General features: G+C 43.8%; 1 protein-coding gene and 1 pseudogene across 2 annotated transcripts in view; one reads left to right on the forward strand and one right to left on the reverse strand.

The window, feature by feature from the left end:
- TAFA5 (TAFA chemokine like family member 5) overlaps positions 1 to 19,643 on the forward strand; it is a 297,491-nt gene that overhangs the window by 193,880 nt on the left and 83,968 nt on the right. The window lies entirely within an intron of this gene.
- Positions 13,604 to 13,723, reverse strand: LOC136658175 (5S ribosomal RNA; annotated as a pseudogene).

The raw sequence follows: 19,643 nt of genomic DNA on the forward strand, positions 1-19,643 counted from the left end.
GAAGTGGCTGCCCAGAGCGGGTTTCTGCAAAGATTGGCTGTGAAAACTGGAGGCTGCATCACAGTAAGGCTTCACACATGCCATGCCCATAAGACTAATTCTGCTGTGCCAGATCTGACCCTTGGTCTAGGGCAGGGGTGTCCAAACGTTTTGGCAGGAGGGCCACATCATCTCTCTGACACTGTGTCGGGGGCCGGGGGGAAAAAATAATTAATTTAAATTTAAAAATTTGAATAAATTTACATACATGAATTTATTAGAAATGGAACTTATATGAATGAATTAAGGTCTTGCAGTTGTTCAGGGCCTATAAAAGACTGCCACTGCTGCATCACATACGTGAAACAGCAAGTAGTGGAGGGAGCCCTTGTCCCACAGCTCAGGTGAACAGTCGTCCTCATGCTGAGAGCTGTTGCTTCAGGCCAGCATGGGCTCCATCAAGTCTCTGGAGGGCCAGAGGCTCATTGGAGACTGGGGGCTCCCCAAGGGCCTGGTTGGGAGCCCCTGAGGGCCGCAAGTGGCCCCAGGTCCGGGGTTTGGGCACCCTTGGTCTCGGGTTTGGAGGCCCCTGAACTAGGAACTCCACTGCCTTTTGTTTCGTAGAAGTGTAGATTTTATTGAAAGCTTGCAGCAGAATTTTTGCCTTTTGAAAATATATGGTCTTGAACTGTGCTCCCTTTCCATTGGGGTCAAAGAAGATTTGTAGGTTAAAGCAACAACAATGCTATGTAGTCTAGCCAGGATAAAAGTGGCCTGGGGAAGGCAGAGCTGTGGCTGTGGGCATCATTTTGGTGGTAAGTGCCTTGTGTTCAATTCAGAACTATTGCCTAGACTTTGCAAAGCTTCTTGAAGCTCATTTTCCAGCCTCCTAGACCTGCAACTACAAAATAATGATGAATAATTTTAAGACAGTGTTGATCTATTCCAATTGTTCCCAACTCTTTGAAATTGATTGTACTCTTCATTTGAAGACTTTCTGTTATACACTGATTCTCATGACATGCACTCCCTGTGTAGCACTCCAACCAAATATGTCATTTGCAAAATTGGCTTCTGCAAATGATTCTTTTTTTGTTAGCTGAGAATGTATTCTGTAACTAGCACATAAGAACATAAGAACAGCCCCACTGGGTCAGGCCATAGGCCCATCTGGTCCAGCTTCCTGTATCTCACAGCGGCCCACCAAATGCCCCAAGGAGCACACCAGATAACAAGGGACCTACAAGGCCTCCTGGGAATTGTAGTTAAGAACATGAGAACAGCCCCACTGGATCAGGCCATAGGCCCATCTAGTCCAGCTTCCTGTATCTCACAGCGGCCACCAAATGCCCCAGGGAGCACACCAGATAACAAGAGACCTGCAAGGCTTCCTGGGAATTGTAGTTAAGAACATAAGAACAGCCCCACTGGATCAGGTCATAGGCCCATCTAGTCCAGCTTCCTGTATCTCACAGCGGCCCACCAAATGCCCCAGGGAGCACACCAGGTAACAAGAGACCTGCAAGGCTTCCTGGGAATTGTAGTTAAGAACATAAGAACAGCCCCACTGGATCAGGCCATAGGCCCATCTAGTCCAGCTTCCTGTAACTCACAGCGGCCCACCAAATGCCCCAAGGAGCACACCAGATAACAAGAGACCTGCATCCTGGTGCCCTCCCTTGCATCTGGCCTTCTGACGTATCTGAAATATGTTTTTGCAATTATATATTTAAATAGTGACAAAGGCAAATAAATCATGATAAATTACATATTCTATGTGCATTGGGTAAGTCGTGTGTGAATTAATGTCAAATAAATGCAGAACATGTACTATGTATTTAAGGGCAAAAAGAACTTCACCCCCCCCCCCATGGCTAATGTGACAGTAAAATTTTTATGATTGAGACAATAATGTTGTTTGCGTGTCTTTTGTTTTTAACTTGTTACTGACAAATAAAACAAACATTAAGAAAAATCTAGGTTTCCTTCCACAGTGCTTAAAGAATAATGAAGTGTGCATGAAATAAATGCATTAGAATAATGACATTATTTAAAAAAAAATGATTAGGATATATGTCAGTGCCCCTTCTAATTATGCAGTTTCTTCTTGAAAACAAATACATTTTTCATTGTAGTTAATGTGGAAGAATATTCATCAAGAAGACATAATGAGGAGCAAATATCTTGAAGCACAAAGATACTATGCAAGTTGGAAGGTGACAGTGTGAAATGTATAGTTTTAGCTAATGTTGCAGGGTGGATCCTTGTGCATGCATATTTGTTCCCTTATATTGGTCATCTGGATGTTGTCAGGAGATGAGCCATTTGGGCTGTGACTAAGGGCCCAAACTTATAAAGGGAATACCTGGGACAATCAAAAGGATCCAGGCTGACCCCTGATCTTTTATTTATCAAGGGCAGGCAACAGGATCATGGAGGGTGGAGGGCAGAATTTTGCACCAGAAAACAACAGCAACAACCTAGCATGTGCCTTTGATACCATACAAACATAGTGTTAGATTTCAAACATGGCCAGTCTCCCAGAAATGTGTAGCCCACTGTACAGATGACCCTGTTGTTTACATCCTGGAACTGTGCTGTTCATGTATTGTCCTGGATTAACTATGGGTTAAAGGCGAATGTAAACACTGGCACTCCTTGCCTGCAGTGTATAGTGTCTCTGCATAGTTACAGCACATGGCTGTTGTCCTGCACATGGGCCACACATGCTGCAGTGTTTCCGTGCGAGCACAAGGCATCCCAGAATCCTGTTGGTCTTGACATATGGAAGCACAGGTGTGTGCATGGGTGCATAGGATAAAAGACGAGGTGGCACCACTGGAAAGTATTTGTCAGTTGCCTCTGTACAGGGGCTACAATATTTATAGTAGTCCTTAGACTGCCAATTTTGTTGGCCGTTCGTCAAGGAGCTCAACCAGGGCACAATGCGTATGGTATACAATTGCTTTCTTTCATTGCAATTTCCTATGCTTATCTGTTTAGTGCTACAGAAAGCGCCTGGCAGTTGGATTTAATGTTCAAAACAGCAGCAGTCCTGGAGTGATAAAATGATTGGCAGGTATGATTACCAGCCCCTCTTGAGAGATGCCCTTTGCCAAGATAAGCACTTGTCTGGAATCATGTGAAAAATAGAAAGACTGGGTCTGACGTATTCATTGCTGTACAGTTAGCAACGTCTGTACTTAACAAAATGCAGTCAAACCTCATTACTCGCGAGAGTTTCATTCCTGGAAAACCCCAAGGTAATGGAAACAGAATCATGAATCCTAAGGGGAAAATGGGGTTCCTGTGGAGCTTTAAGAGTAGGTTGACTTCTTTATGGGGGGCTGGGCTTCCTGGTTTGCTGTAGTGTTGGACCGCTGGAGACCTAAAATGACTTCCCTCCTCCCAGATACTTCATTTGAATTATGATGACAGACCCCCTGCTCTTAGCAAAGACTTCTACCAGGTTGTTATTACTCAGAAGGATGTAAGTATTTCTTCTCGTGGTTCTTTTGAGATTTTTCTGTCTAATCAGTGAGGATTTGAGGGATGTGGTCAAAGGTGCATGACTGTAAACGGGCATGAAAAGGTTGCATGTGTGGCAAAATGGGTTTCAGGTGTATTGATGCAGAGAAGCGAATCTACGCCATTGGAGTCAGCGAGTAAGGATTTACTGTACAGGAGTGCCCCTATGTCAAAGGCATAGTTCCGGAAACCTCCAAGGTTAAGTGAATTCACAGACACTGGTGAATGCCTCCAGAGGATCCTCTGAGCCCAGCAGAGGCTGCGGACATACATTTGCGGCATCTGCCGTGCTAGGACCGAGCCCAACAGGGAAAAAGTCACATCTGGTTTCTCCATGGAAGTGACATTTTTAAATGCCTTATAAGGCATTGGGAGGTCGGGGAAGCTCTTGACAGCACACTAACTAGTGCACGGTCAGAGTGAGCAGTTCTATAGCAACTCCGTAAAAATGCTGGAAACCATTAGCTAGGGTCCAGGAGAACTGTATGAAATGTAGCAGAGTGCTTTTGCCTAGCCCAAGTTCCCCTCTCCCCCCCCCCAAAAAAAACCTACTTTTCTAATCCAATAGTTATATTTAATTATGGAGATTTTTTTTCTGACAGGCTCAATATGCTTCAAGTACTAATAATTTTGTGTCTTGTTCAGTTTAATGAGTAACAATGGCATTTGGAATCTCTTTTGCCATCTGCATAGATAGATGAAGGTATTTTCAAAAAGCAATTATAATGAAAATATGAGCAAAAATGTATTTTGTTTTCTCTTTTGAAAGAGAGGAGGAAAAACCTAAAGTGATTTGTCTGTAACAAGACATTTGCCATTTGCTAGTGAATATGGATATGAACAATTATTAGCTCTAGGGTCAGTAGTATGGGCAAAAGAATCTCATTATCACTCTCTGGAAAAATGCCTGTTCTCTAGAGCAGGGGTGTCCAAACTTTGGACACATCATCTCTCTGACACTGTGTCGGGGGCCGGGAATAAAAAGAATTAATTCACATCAATGAATAGATTAGAGATGGAACTTATATGAATGAATGAAGATCTTGCAATAGCTCAAAGCCTCTAAAAGGCCTTTCACAAAGCAAGGCTGGCCTTTCCACTGCTGCTGCCGCCTCACAGATGTGAAACAGCAAGCAGTGGAGGGAGCCCTTGTCCCACAGCTCACGTGAGAGGTTGAACAGTCACCCTCACACTGAGAGCATAGGCTCCAGCAAGTCTCCGGAGGGCCTGAGGCTCATTGGAGACTAGGGGCTCCCTGCGGGCCAGATTGGGGGTCCCCAAGGGCCACAAATGGCCCCCGGGCCAGGGTCTGGGCACCCCTGCTCTAGAGTGTTTTTATGCCCGATATCCTCTACTTGAAGTCAAGTTCCCCATACTTGACTGAGGGGAGGAGAAGTCCCCCAGTGACCTCTTGCATGTTGAGTAACTTAACATTAGGTTATGGAATACAGTGTGCTGTATTCCAATTGTTCAAAGTGTTACATGTCTTCTATTGTGTTAGTTCTTATTATTGGCCTTTAGAGTTGTATTACACAAGCCTACACCCATTTTGATGTCTTGAAAGTTAGACTTATTCCTGGGTATATTTGGGTGGTGGTTGGCAACGTTCAGTCTCGAAAGACTATGGTATAAGCCTACAGCACTCAGTATTGCCAGGCGGTCTCCCATCCAAGTACTAACCAGGCCTGACCTTGCTTAGCTTCCGAGATCAGACGAGATTGGGCATTTGCAGCGGTGCTGGATCGAAAAATGACATCAGTTTTGCCTGATGGGATCTAATTCTGGTGGTACAGCATGGCCACCTTATGTACTGATTCAAGCAGCTTCCTTGTGAGGGCTGCTTAATGTTTGAGACTCCCTTGAATATTGTGTACTTAAATAATGTGTTAATTATCAATAGCCCTAAATAACCTCTCCAGTAGCCAACTCTCCATCTTTATTAGTTTTGTTAGCGTTTTAAGTCTTCTATCTTGTGTGTCGCAGCTGTTCGTCTATTTAATTACTAATTGGAAATTTAGAATTGTTAACAGTTGGTGTTTTTTTGTTTTTTGTTTTTTTGCTTTCTTTCACCTATGAATGCTGAAGCACAGATTTAGAAACATCCTTCTTTGTTATATGCAGGGATTTACTGGAGTCACTGTACCTGTGTCACAAGTCAAGCCGCGAGGCGTCAACCCCCTGATTTATCTTATGAGTCATCATGGGCAGCCTTTGCAACTCAACCTGAGCCACCAAAAAAAAAAAAAAAATACATGCACACACATGAAACAGAGTTGCAAGCACACATGAAAATTGAGTCATGAGTCATTTCACGAGCCACGTCTGAGTCAGTGACATCCGTGACTCGAGTCGACACGAGTCACGAAAAATCAGCATTTTCATGACTCGAGTCATTGCAACTTGATTGCCCATCCCTGGTTATATGCTGTGATTCTGTTTAAAAACAGGGAAGTTGATACTTTGCAACAAGTTGCTTGAGCAACATGATATGGAATTAGACTACTCTGATAGCTTAATGTCATTCATTCAGTCATTCATTCATATACCTTCTTTCCAAGTTAATGGAACTCTCACATTGCACATGGAGACACCAATCATCCCCTGATATCTGGTTTATTTTACCGTGCAATCCTATTCCTGTGCAGGCTTGCTACCAGTGGAGGAAGCACATTCTGTTAGAGGCAGTTTCCTAATGGCAGTCATAACTTTCTGGAGTGCTGGCAGAAAGAACAGAGTCTTCCCTCTTGTGCCAGAAGACCACCAGCCACTTGCCAAGGCAGGTAGGATAGTGGGGAGGGTGAGTCAGGGGACTTGAGAAGGGCAGGATGGCAATAAGGGTGGGGGAAGAGCAGATCAGGTTCGGGAAGGGGATGGGTTCAGGTTCGGTAGTGACTGCTGAAATCCTAGCCCCGATCCTGGACCAAAACCCACGGCACTGGTCCATGTGAACCTGTATTAGCAACAGTGGCATAGCTGGAGGTGGGGCGGAATACTCAGGCTGGCAGGGAGCCTCAGCAAGGCGGGCAGGCGGCCCCTCCCTTTGGAGCCATTCCTGGCGGGGGGAGCAAAACGGAGCCATACGGCTCCCTTTGGCATCATTGGAAGGCTGTACAATCTACCGTTGATATCTCATCCTCTGAGATGAAAGACAGATTGCCAAAAATGGGGACAATCTAATCCTTTGCTAAATAAAGGGGGAAAGCTATTTATGAATGAATCCTTGGTTTATGTGGATCATTTTTTTGCTGCTCATCAAAGCAGACACCTGAGGAACCTTGTCACTGGGAGACTGAGAGCTCTTAGTTCAGATTTTGAAGAAGGCTTACCGGGAGAGTGGAGATAGGGAAATAGAATTCTAAAACCCCCTTAGGCAGGTTGCAGAGTTATTTGAATCCTGGCCAATTACTTTAGTTCTCCATCTGTACAGATCAACAGAGCAGATAAATATGACAGGTTCAAACTTAGGTGTGTTCCCAATGCATCTGTCTCCTGTTTATTTTACAGAGAGCAAACTCCAGAGTGCACAGAATTATACTTTAGTTAATTACTTATAAGAGCAATCAAACAACAGAGGAAGGGACCACTTTCTATAGCATGAGCATCAGTTAGAGACCAACCTGTCAGTGAGATATTATAAGTGTGCTGAGTGAAATTAAAGATAAAATGAAATAAATGGGTTTTCTGATTGTGGTGTTGAGATGGTCTTAATGCTAAAGCAGCAGATCCACGTTGTTCCAGTTCATTATTTTCAGAAAACGTTGTTGTGAACTTTAGAGCCCAGTCCTAATTCTCCTGCCACTGGTGCAGCCGCACAGAAAAGGAGCGCACTATATCCAGTGGCGGTCAGCGGCAGATTGGGCATCTTCAGAGGGAAAAGGATATTCAAATCCCTTTGCACTTCCATAAAGGGATTTAATAATAGGTCTCTTTGGACATGTGCCAGCTCTGTAGCTGGTGCAGGTCCAGAGTAAGCAATGTCCTCTTTTTCCAGGACATGTCCTCTTTTTCAGCCTGTGCAGGTCCAGAGTAAGCAATTTTTCTTCTTTTTCCAGGACATGTCCTCTTTTTCCTGTCAACAGGCCCCTGCAGGCGGAGCATAGCCTTCTTGTATTTAATAAATTATATGTAGTTAATTATATGTAATATAGTTTTAAGTTTGATAATAATAGTGTTTAACCTTATGAAATCAACATAAAAGTGTTTTTAGCTTTTATTTTGTCATGCCCTACATTTTGTCTTGGATGTCCTGCATTTTGGGGTGCCTTGTCATCTTTTGCTGTTATGAGAGCTGGTCACCCTGTGCAGTTCCACGGAAGGAAAGAGCGCAAGGGAGCCGCTGACAAAGGGGATAGGATCTGGCGTGCAGCATTGCCGACTAACCCGCCCCCTGCTGCAACCTCCCTGTCCCCCACCCCCACTGTTCATGACCTGTGGAGCTCCCAGCTGATTGTGTGTCCATTTTGTCAGTGCTCCATCAAGAGGTGGAGGCATTCCTTGTTTGTTGCCATTTTGCTGCAGCAGAACTCCCCTCTTCTGTTGCAAAGTGCTCTGGCCAGCAGCCCATTCCTGCATAGGATTGGACTTCCTGTGGCATGCACCCAATCAATGCTAACATTCTCATGCTTCACAGATTTTTGCCTCCCGTTACGTTAAGCATTCAGTGCTGCCTGTGGAAAGTAAAAGGCTCATCGTATTTTAGCCCCCTTTCTTTGCAAGTGAGCTGCTGCTTTTGCTCAGAAACCATTAATTGCAGAATTAAACAGGTTTACCCCTAACAGACTGCCTGCCATTTCCCAGAATGCCACATCTTCATGGAGCAACCATGTACTTCAGATGACGGTCTGTTATGATTTATTAGGAAGCTACTTCTCCTGATTCCGAGAGTAAGAGAAACGGAAGGTGGAAAAGGCGTGTGCGCAGATTTTGCACAATCAGCGTGGCACACGTGTGTATCACCTGGTTGCTTTCATTTATCACAGCCACAGGCTTGCAAATGAACACCGCTTTGGTTTGTGCTCTGATGATACCTTTGCCATTCTGGGTTGCACTTTGCTCAGTGGGCGGCTGGGCACGGAGATGGCTGGCGTTCTGGAAGAGGCATCATTTTCCTTGACAACAGCTAAAGTGATTAGTTCAGCTTCTTGGCTGGGGTTCTCTTCCACAACGCAGCTTGACTTCCGAAATGCAACCATTTTTCTTTCTCTCTGTATGCTCTCTGAGTACGTTCCTTGCTTGCAGTGGAGTGACACATTTATTTTGTTTTGGGTGATAAATATTTATGCCCAAGAACATCAGAAATCTTTCTTCTGGAAGCTTTCCCATTTTTACAGTGTGCTGGCATTTGGTCTGATCTGTGAATTTAGGAAATATTGTGTATACCTGCATGCTGTCGTGACTCAGTTTGTATTGCTAATGGCTCTGCACTTGCCGCTACATGAGAACCATAGACCTTACTGCACTGCTCTTAAAGAATGCACCTGCTGCATTGTAAAGGACAACTGGCAACAGAGTATTGTCTGTGGCCTCTACTTTGGACATTTCATAAAGTCAAGCTTGGCTCGTGCATTGAGCACATCTAGCTGTACCAACTAAAAGAATAGCACTGTTGTTATATGATATGACATTGATTTGTAAGCTGGGGTTGCAACCCCCTTGTCTCTCCCAGGCCTCTCTCTGAGTGTGCATGTTGCGCTGTCCCTGCAGATGCCTAGGTGAATCTCAGTGCATGGGAAAGAGCAACGTAAATACTGTGAAGCAGTGGTTCTCAACCACTTTTTAGAATGAGAATCGATCAGGACCCACCGGAAGTGATGTCATGACCAGAAGTGGTATCATCAAGCAGAAAAATTTGTAACAATCCGGGGCTGGATTCCTAAGAACATAAGAACAGCCCCACTGGATCAGGCCATAGGCCCATCTAGTCCAGCTTCCTGTATCTCACAGCAGCCCACCAAATGCCCCAGGGAGCACACCTGATAACAAGGGACCTGCATCCTGGTGCCCTCCCTTGCATCTGACATAGCCCATTTTTAAAATCAGGAGGTTGCACATACACATCATGGCTTGTAACCCGTAATGGATTTTTCCTCCAGAAACTTGTCCAATCCCCTTTTAAAGGCATCCAGGCCAGATGCCGTCACCACATCCTATGGCAAGGAGTTCCACAGACCAACCACATACTGAGTAAAGAAATACTTTTCTTTTGTCTGTCCTAACTCTCCCAACACTCAATTTTAGTGGATGTCCTCTGGTTCTGGTGTTATGTGAGAGTGTAAAGAGCATCTCTCTATCCACTTCATCCTTCCCATGCATATTTTGTATGTCTCAATCATGTCCCCCCTCAGGCGTCTCTTTTCTAGGCTGAAGAGGCCCAAACTCTGTAGCCTTTCCTCATAAGGAGGGTGCCCCAGCCCCATAATCATCTTAGTTGCCCTCTTTTGTACCTTTTCCTTTTCCACTATATCCTTTTTGAGATGCGGCGACCAGAACTGGACACAATACTCCAGGTGTGGCCTTACCATCGATTTGTACAACAGCATTATAATATTAGCTGTTTTGTTCTCAATACATTTTCTAATGATCCCCAGCATAGAATTGGCCTTTTTTACTGCCGCCGCACATTGGGTCGACACTTTCATTGACTTGTCCACCACCACCCCAAGATTTCTCTCCTGATCTGTCACAGACAGCTCAGAACCCATTAGCCTATACGTGAAGTTTTGATTTTTTGCCCCAGTGTGCATGATTTTAAACTTACTTACATTGAAACGCATCTGCCATTTTGCTGCCTATTCTGCCAGTTTGGAGAAATCCTTCTGGAGCTCCTCACAATCACTTCTGGTCTTCACCACTCTGAAAAGTTTGGTGTCGTCTGCAAACTTAGCCACCTCACCGCTCACCCCTGACTCCAGGTCATTTATGAAGAGGTTGAAGAGCACCGGTCCCAGGACAGATCCTTGGGGCACACTGCTTTTCACCTCTCTCCATTGTGCAAATTGCCCCTTGACACCCACTCTCTGTTTCCTGGTCTTCAGCCAGGTCTCAATCCAGGGGAGGACCTGCCCTCTAATTCTCTGACTGTGGAGTTTTTTCAGTAGCCTTTGGTGAGCGACCGTATCGAATGCCTTCTGAAAGTCCAGATATATAATGTCCACGGGTTCTCCCGCATCCACCTGCCTAGTGACCACTTCCACCCACTTACCCAGGAGTGACTATCATTGTTAAAAGCATATACATAATAGCCTGTGAAAAGTACAGAACTGTAACATTTCCCCAAATGCAGTCACATACCAGTATAATATATTAAAAATAAAATATTGAAATAAATGGGGAAATTGAAATTGGCCTGTGACCCATGTAGTGGGTCCCGACCCACAGTGTGAGAAACACTGCTGTGAAGACTATCTAAAATTTGGTGTTACCACCTTGATCATCAATGGCATCGAGAAGCCGCAATACATTCTGTGCGATGAAGTTCTCAGTGCTGAATCAACGAAACCCTCAAAACTCAAACAAAGCATTAGAGACAAAGCAACAACAACAACAGTATTTATATACCGCTTTTCAACAAAAAGTTCACAAAGCGGTTCACAGAGAAAATCAAATATCTAATGGCTCCCTGTCCCAAAAGGGCTCACAATCTAAAAAGATGCAACACCAGCAGGCAGCCACTAGAAAAGACACTGCTGGGGTGAGGTGGGCCAGTTACTCTCCCCCTGCTAAATAAAAGAGGAGCACCCACTTGAAAAAGTGCCTCTTAACCAGTTAGCAGGGGTTAAGCATTCAGAACATTCCAAAAAGGATTTCGACTTCTTTTTACTTTCAAAAGGTATGATTCATTAAAAAAATACTGTCTTCACTTCCTGCTCAAGGTCATCACTTCCAGCTTTGCCAGCACAGTGACACCAGTTCTCGACACCATTCCCAGCCCTAGGTCTTAGGGAGGTTCTGACAGGTGTTGTACCTAAAAGGGGGTCCCAATGCACAAAAGGTTGGGAACTACTGTGATCCGGTGGAGGAGGGACGTTGATTTGTTCTTTTGGGTATGCATGCAGACTTTGGATAACGTAAAACATAATCTCTGCAACTTTAAGAGGAATCAGCGTTCATAACAGAAATCAGAATGCTCCTGTGCAGTATCGTTTGAACAATGGCACGTGGAAGCTGTAGTGAAAACACTGTGTCTTGTAGTTCGGTTCCTATGAAAGTAACAGCAAAGACTTATTGCATTAAGGAGTTTGGGAACTGTAACCTTAACGCAGTAAGTCTTTGCGGTTTCTTTCATAGGAACCGAACTACAAGATACAGTGTTTCTTGGAGTTTGGGAACCGGGGTTGGAGTCTGGGAACGTCTCCAGTAGTTTGGGAACCGGGGTATGTGCTTACAGGGCAAGGGCAAAGGTGACAATATGATCACCTTGATTGCATCACTGCCAGGGATAGAATGGTTAAAAAAAACAAACTTATGATTTGCAGTGCCAGCCTTCCGGGGGTGGGGGGTGGTTGGTTGCAGGGAGCCTGCAAATCCTTCTGCTGGGCTTGCACTTCAAGACAACTAAAAACAGTGATTGCAACCCACTTCTGCTTTGCAATCATGAAACCACAAGTGGGTTGTAACCACTATTTTTTGTTCGTTGTTCTGGGGCACAGGGAACCCAGCAGAGGGGTCTTCGGGCTCCCCACACACCCCAGAAGGTCGACACTGCAATAGTAAGTTTTTATTTAAAACCCTTTTTATCCCCAGCAGTGGCAATGAAGTGGCAATAGTGTCGCTGCCTTTGCCATTGCCGTGCCCCTTAAGAGGGCAAAGGCAGGGCTTTCCTGGCTGGGGCATAGCAACAAGCCAGTTTGAGAACCTCTGCATTAAGGTGTATAACTTAGCTGAGATTGAAGCTTGCCATGGGAACAGCTAATGTCACACTGTAATAATGATAGCTGTTCTTGCTGACAAAAGTGTTGGTGCTGCTTTCACATATTAATGTTTTGCTGGAAAATTTCATGACCTGACATTTTTGTTTTAAGTGAAGGAATAAATACTGCAGTTTAAAATAAAAGTCTGCCACTCGCATTAAACTGGTGTTCCTTTTATTACTCTGCTCTGCAAACCGTTGTGTAGCCCTCTTTGCGAGTCTCCCGATGCCAATCATTCCAGGAGCATATTTGCATAAAGAGAATCCTGTGTCTTTATAGAGGATGGGTGATGGTTGTGCTTTACTGAACTCTTAGAGCAAGTATGTGTATCTGTGACTTAAAGGTAACTGTGTAGAGCAGGGGTCTCCAAACCTGCAGCAAGCCTCTTTCTGGTCCACGGCCAACCTCTTGTCCCCTGAAAGCCTCTGGCCCACTCAATTGAACATGACCAGAACTGTGCTCTCATTGCGCCTGGAGGGTGTTCTGGGGGCCAGAGAGGTTGAATTATTGAGCCCATTCATTCATTAATTCACTCATCTAAGTTCCATCTCCAATTTATTTATTTAAATGTTATATTTAAATTTTTTTCCGGCCCTCAACACCATGCTAGATATCTAATGTGGCCCTCTGGCCAAAAAGTTTGGGACCCCTTGTGTAGAGCAACAATTTTCAACCAGTGTGTCCCATGGCACACTAGTGTTCCACAAATGGTCCATATCTGCGCCATGGGAGTTTGGGGTAATTTCATTTATTAATAGGGCCAATAGGGGATGTGATTCCCAGGCCAGCAACATATTGTGCCTTGTCAATTGTCAAAAAACAGACGGTGTGCCTTGACAATTTTTCCACCTTGTCAGTGTGCCTTGAGATGAAAATCACTGGAGTAGAGGCTTTGGACATCAATTACAGATCTGGAGATTTGGACTGGGGTAAAAAATTGGATTCTTAGTTTTGTACAAATGGGATTCAAAGGCTTACAGTTCAGTCCTATCCTTCCTCCCTCCTTGCTGGTGCAGCCACACACAAAAACAGCTGTGCTGTATCCAGCAGGACGTGGGGGTGATCAAGAGGCTTCAGAGTACAAAATGGGATTTAAATTGCCTTACACCTTTGTAAGCTTTCTTTTCCACAATGGGCCTCCTCAAACCAATGGTTGGCAACCTTCAGTCTCGAAAGACTATGGTATAAGTCTACAGCACCTGGTATTCCCAAGCGGTCTCCCATCCAAGTACTAACCAGGCCTGACCCTGCTTAGCTTCTGAGATCAGATGAGATCAGGCATATGCAGGGTAACAGTTGCTGCTCAAACCTGCACTAGTGAAATTGCTAGGGCACATCCAAGGAAAGAAGGGGAGGAGGCTGTAGGAAAGGACGATAGAATTTCCTATCCATTGCACCATTGCCACCAGATTCACCCCTCTTACATCCTCCCTTCCCAGTTTCACCCCCTCTCTGCCTTGGTTCTTCCAGCCCCCCATCACTCCCGCCTCTTCTGTGGGTGATCCGATGGGTAGCAGGAGAGCTGACGACGCACACAGGAAGGCTCTGGAATCCCCCCCCCCCCAGTGTCCCAGCAACACACTATTTAGCATTCTGGTATAAAATGCTTTACAGCACTTTTTTCAGCAGTAGCAAGCAGCAGAGTGCACTTTCTGCCGTTGGACAGCCCTGATAGGATTGGGCCATTAGAAACCTAAGTATGTTCTAACTACTTGTCTCCCACCCTCACAGTTTAAATGTTTGTGTTGAGATCTGCTTAAATATTGCAATTTGTTCACTGTTTGGTTTGTTTGAATACCACCTTTCAGGCCACCAGATTTATTTACATACCGTTTCCCAAAACAGTTTGCATGCAATTAAAAACAATGGCAAAATGATCATTTTTTCATCCTTGCATCTCAGTTCCCTGAGAAACAGCAGCCCCACTTCCTACCCCTTCTTCCTTGCAGTGCCGCTCTACACAGCAGTAAGAGCTGGGGGGGGATGGGAAGTTAGCATGTTTCACTCCAGCCCAAGAGTTGTGGTAGCTGGTGACTTCGGAAGCAGACCTCATGTAAATGGTCCCCCCCTCCCCAGTAAGTTAATATTCTGATAAAAATAATAGAGAACCAGATTGCATGCAGCTTAAAACTGCACGTTAGCTGCATTCCTTAATACAGCGGTTCTCAAACTTTTTAGCACCAGGACCCACTTTTTAGAATGACAATCTATAGAGACCCACTGGAAGTGATGTCATGAACCTGGAAGTGATGTCATGGCCAAAAGTTATATCATCAAGTTGAAAAATTTTTAATGTCACTCCATACAACAAAATCAAATTTCCCACACATTCCAAAGGCTGCGATCTGATTCACACTCACTCAACACTAAACCCCATTGGCTATCCTTGTTATAAGCATGTATGGTACATATTAAAAGTACAGATCTGTCACAATTTCCCAAATGCAGTCGCATACCATGGTAGCATCAAGTCTGATGTATTAAAAATGAAATAGACATTGAAATGAATGGGGAACCATCTGAATTTGGCTCGTGACCCACCTAGTGGGCCCCGACCCACAGTTTGAGAAACGCTGCCTTAATGCATTAATGCTATAGTGTACCAATTCACTAACTGCATCTACTAAGAGCATGATCCTATACATATCTGCTCAGAAATAAGTTTCATTAAATTAAGGCGTTTCTGCCCAACATTGCATTTATGCAACAGGGATCAAATTGGTGCACCTGTGGGCTGGGCAGAAATTAGTTTAAAATGTTGTTTACTTCCAAGATAATTTGTATAGGATTGTAACTTAAATGTACGCGTACAATGTTTCTGTGGTTAGTTCAAGTGTAACCTGCTAACTGAGCCAGGAAGTACTTTTTAAAATGATAACTCATATAGTTCGCAGTAGAAAAGTGACTGTCCCTATTTGTTTTGGCATATAATCTTTTTTCAGTGGTTTTGTTCTGGTGACTTTCTTCTGTTTCTTTTCAGATTGTATATTTTTGAGACAGGGAATTACCTTCTAATACCTCTTGCTGTGTAAGTTGCTTTGAGATGTTGTTGTTGTTGAAAAGATAGTAAGTGTGCATTCATGTTGACACTATGCCTGAAGAACTGCCTTGATGATGATGAAGGGTATTTGTGTTCCAGTATTATACATGTTTGTAGAGGGAAGGCCACAGGTATAGTTTCATGGGCATTTCTTTGATCCAGTCACTTTGCAGAACTGAGATTATATCTTTGAGAAAGTAGAACCCCAAAATTCCACGGGTGATACCCATGGGCAGTGGCTTCACTAGGGTTTGCATCACCCGGTACAGGAGTGGTGTCATCCCCCTTGTGTGTCTCCAGGTGCGGCCCACACCTCCCTAGCAATGCTACTGCTCCTGGGATTAAATTATTATTTGAAATCAAAAATGATGCTAAAAATAGCCTACTCGGCATGATTTATAACATTGTCTATATTAGAGTGTTGGTATGCAGCCGAGCTGTCCAAAAAGCATTCTTCCATGGAGTGACTGCACATTGTGTTCGCAACAATGCACAATTGTATTGTTGTCATCGGGAGAGTTTCACTATTGGGTTATTCTGTCCTTTAGTTTGTACTAATTGAGGAAAGACCCAATCCTATGCAAATATGTAGCGTTGACACAGCTGTGGCAATGGGGTATGTGCTGCATCTTGCTGTAGCAGCCATTTTCAACCACTGTGCCGCGGCACACTGGTGTGCCATGAATAGTCCCCTGGTGTGCCACGGGAATTTGGGAGAGGGTCATTTATTAGTAGGGCCACTGGGAATGTGAGTCCCCCATTGACAGCACAGTGTGCCTTGTCAATTGTCAAAAAACTGATGGTGTGCCTTGACCATTTTAATACCTTGCCAGTGTGCCATGAGATGAAAAAGGTTGAAAATCACGTTGCTGTAGGGAGGGACTCACAGGGGCCTCCTCAAGGTAAAGGAATATGTATGTCTTCCCTTACCTCGGGACTGCATTGCGCTGCGTCAGGACTGGGAAGTTGGATAGGATTGGGTCCTAATGGATGTCTCACCTTTTCTGCTGCTGCAAACCTAAAGCTTCAAATGTTTCAGAAGCAACCCCAGACTTCAGCATTTTTCCTCATTTAGAGTGACAGCTCTCAGAAGCACACTGCATGCCGTAAAGCACAAGCATTTTATATGTATGTATATGATTGCAGTAGTATAAAGATCAATTTGTAATGTAGTAGAACTCATGTGCTGTCTGTGCTTTTATGAAAATCGTTTCAGTTGCACCTGTAGATGACTGAGTAGATGACAACAGAACACAGCAGAGGTGTTGGCTTGATGTTTACCCATAATGTTGAATAAGATTTCCAGCTTTCTCATGAGACAAAAATCCTTAGGTCTTTGATGACTGTAACCTAGTTTTATCAGTATGATAAGAGCATTGAAAATGGGCATTTCATTTGCATACGTTATGTGTTGTTGTTTTTTCCATATGCTCTGTGAAAAGAGCGCATTAGCCTCCAATTAAACTAAAAGTGGGAACAAGGCGGGCAGTGAAATGCTCTGTATTTCACCTTTATGTTCAGAAAGCAGGCTGGACCTTCAATGTGAATGGGGTGGCATATTTAGTAAGGTTCATTTAAGGGAAAAATTGACAGTTCTCAAAGTTCCATGAGCAATGGCCATGGAATGCCCCCTCGGGGGCTTCTCCTGAAGTCAACCAAGCTAATTCCATATTACATAAAGAATATTAGCTCAGATGCCTTACCTCACTTAGTGAGCTCTGTTCCTCATTCCTTCTCCCTCCCCTTCCCCATCTTTTTTTTTCCCCGTGATTCCTAAGATGCACAAACACCACTTTTTGTAAGTTGCAGTGGACTGTGTGCTTCCAACAGAGGGTTCCAGAGCTAAAAGCACCGTTCAAAAGTCATATGCTAGATTTCCTCATTTATATTTAACTGTTATCAGCTTTGAAAAGAGTTTCTAATTTTAAACACTGCTGCTTCTCTTCTCTCTCTCTCTCTCTTCCCCCTCCCCCCGCCCTTTTCAGAAAAGCTTTAATTTGCTTGGGTGCATCTCTAATTTAGCTGCCAACACACTTCAGGCCTGGAGTAGGCTTTGAATATGGAAACTGCTGCCGCCTCTTCTGCAGGAAATGGGGCATGTAGCTAGCTAGCTACATTGTGATTCATAAAGACATGAGAACTAATATGCTTGGTGAGGCCAGTGATTGCCCTCAGCCAAGATGCTTGTTTTTGTTTTTGTTTAGAAGAGGCTTTGCTTGGCCTTTTCCTGCATTGCAAGGGTGTGATTCATTGATGCTGTCCTGAGTACAGCACCTGCATGTAGAGGATATCCATAGAACATAACATCCTTGTTGTGTACTCCTTTTTTCCTTCCCTACCACAGTTCAGCCCATACCAGAGAAGAAGGTGTGTGTGTGGGGAGGGACCCTATTATCCCCTGTGAGTATTATTCCCTTATTCAGGTGCTGTGCCTGTGCAAGGAAGAATTGTAGTTTTGTCCAATTAAAAACAGTTTTAATTGGAGGAAATTAAGCACAGAACAGTTAATTTTTTTTTTATTTGATTTTTCTCTGTAAACTGCTTTGTGAACGTTCAGTTGAAAAGCGGTATATAAATACTGTTAATTAATTAATTAATTAATTAATTAATTAATTGCAAAGGAGATCTGAAGGTATCTTGCTTTCAAAGCATTCTGATTTGAAGATATCGAAAGAAATTGTGAAAATAGAGACATATTGCTTGTTCCCAGTGATGCTGAAGTTTGTAATTACTTACTTCGGAATACGAATTTTTCTGGATTTTAATGCTCAATGAGTTTTCAATTCTTTCTTTCTTTCTTTCTTTCTTTCTTTCTTTCTTTCTTTCTTTCTTTCTTTCTTTCTTTCTTTCTCTCCACTCACTCACTCACTCACTCACTCACTCACTCACTCACCCCAGCACTGTCTGTTCTATGTTCTAGTGGCTGTCTGCTGGTATTCCTTGGCATCTTTTTAGATTGTGAGCCCTTTTGGGACAGGGAGCCATTTAGTTATTTGATTTTTCTCTGTAAACTGCTTTGTGAACTTTTAGTTGAAAAGCGGTATATAAATACTGTTAATAATAATAATAATAATAATAATAATAATAATAATAAAAACTAACTAACTAACTAACTAACTAAGAAGCAAATTAACAGTTCCTAGGAACTATGCAGTTCTTTACATACTTTGAGCTCCTGTCATTACAGGAGCCTGGTTATCTGTCGTTATAGGATAACCTGGTTATCTGTGATTCCCCCATGCCCCATTACCTTTGTTTAGGTGGATTATATTTGCACAAAGTGATGAGATGTGTTGCTTGTACAAATGCCATAAGCAAAAAGCTTATAGCTGGACAAGCAGGAAAGAAACCTGCAGCGTAGAAGGGAGACTAATAGCAGAAGGAAGCAGAAAGTGAACCAGGGGTGCAGGGCCCACGTACATTGGGTTCCCCCTTCTCTGCATTTTCTGGTATCCACATGGGGGGGGGGGAGGCAGGAATGTACCAGGGGATGCCTGTATAGTTCAAGCTATAGTACAATAAGGCTCTTACCAGCCTCATGGGATAAGGGGAAGATTATAGAGACTATTTAAAAGGAAGTCTATGTGAGCTTCAGTTCATTCAAGTTGGGGGCTTCTTGGAGCTGGGTCACAAAATCTCAGAGATTCCACAGGTTGCTTGTCTCCAAGGCCAAGATCTGTTGTTGGGAGTTTGCCCATCACTGGTTGTTTCTAAATTACAAGATGGTTCTTTATTTAGTCTTAAAATGTATTGCCAACCACACCTGGCTTTAAAAGGAAATATCCAAAATATAAAATCGGTAAAACATACTAATAAATTACCCAAAGTGGAACTGAAAAACAGCACGTGCAAATGCACAGCAGCCCTGAGGTCCCGGATGGAATCACAGCTCAGAAAAGAAATGCATGCGTGCGCTGCTTAACAACGGACCGTATAGACAATGGTGGTCAAAGCACAACAAAGAGACTCTTAATGAGGCAGTCAGGACTCTCATAACCTGCAGCAGAGTGTCTCTTTACCCAGCGGAGGAGGCTCTTAATGCAAAGAAGAGGCAATCTCTCTCCTGTGCAGCCAGCTAGTTTCTGGCAGGGAGTGTCTGTTTACACAACAAAGGCACTAGATTGGGCTGAATATTCGCTTAACAACCTAATCGCATAACAATGGGGATTGCAGAACATACCCCATCC

Source organism: Tiliqua scincoides, chromosome 7 (assembly GCF_035046505.1).
Source record: "Tiliqua scincoides isolate rTilSci1 chromosome 7, rTilSci1.hap2, whole genome shotgun sequence".
NCBI lineage: Eukaryota > Metazoa > Chordata > Lepidosauria > Squamata > Scincidae > Tiliqua > Tiliqua scincoides.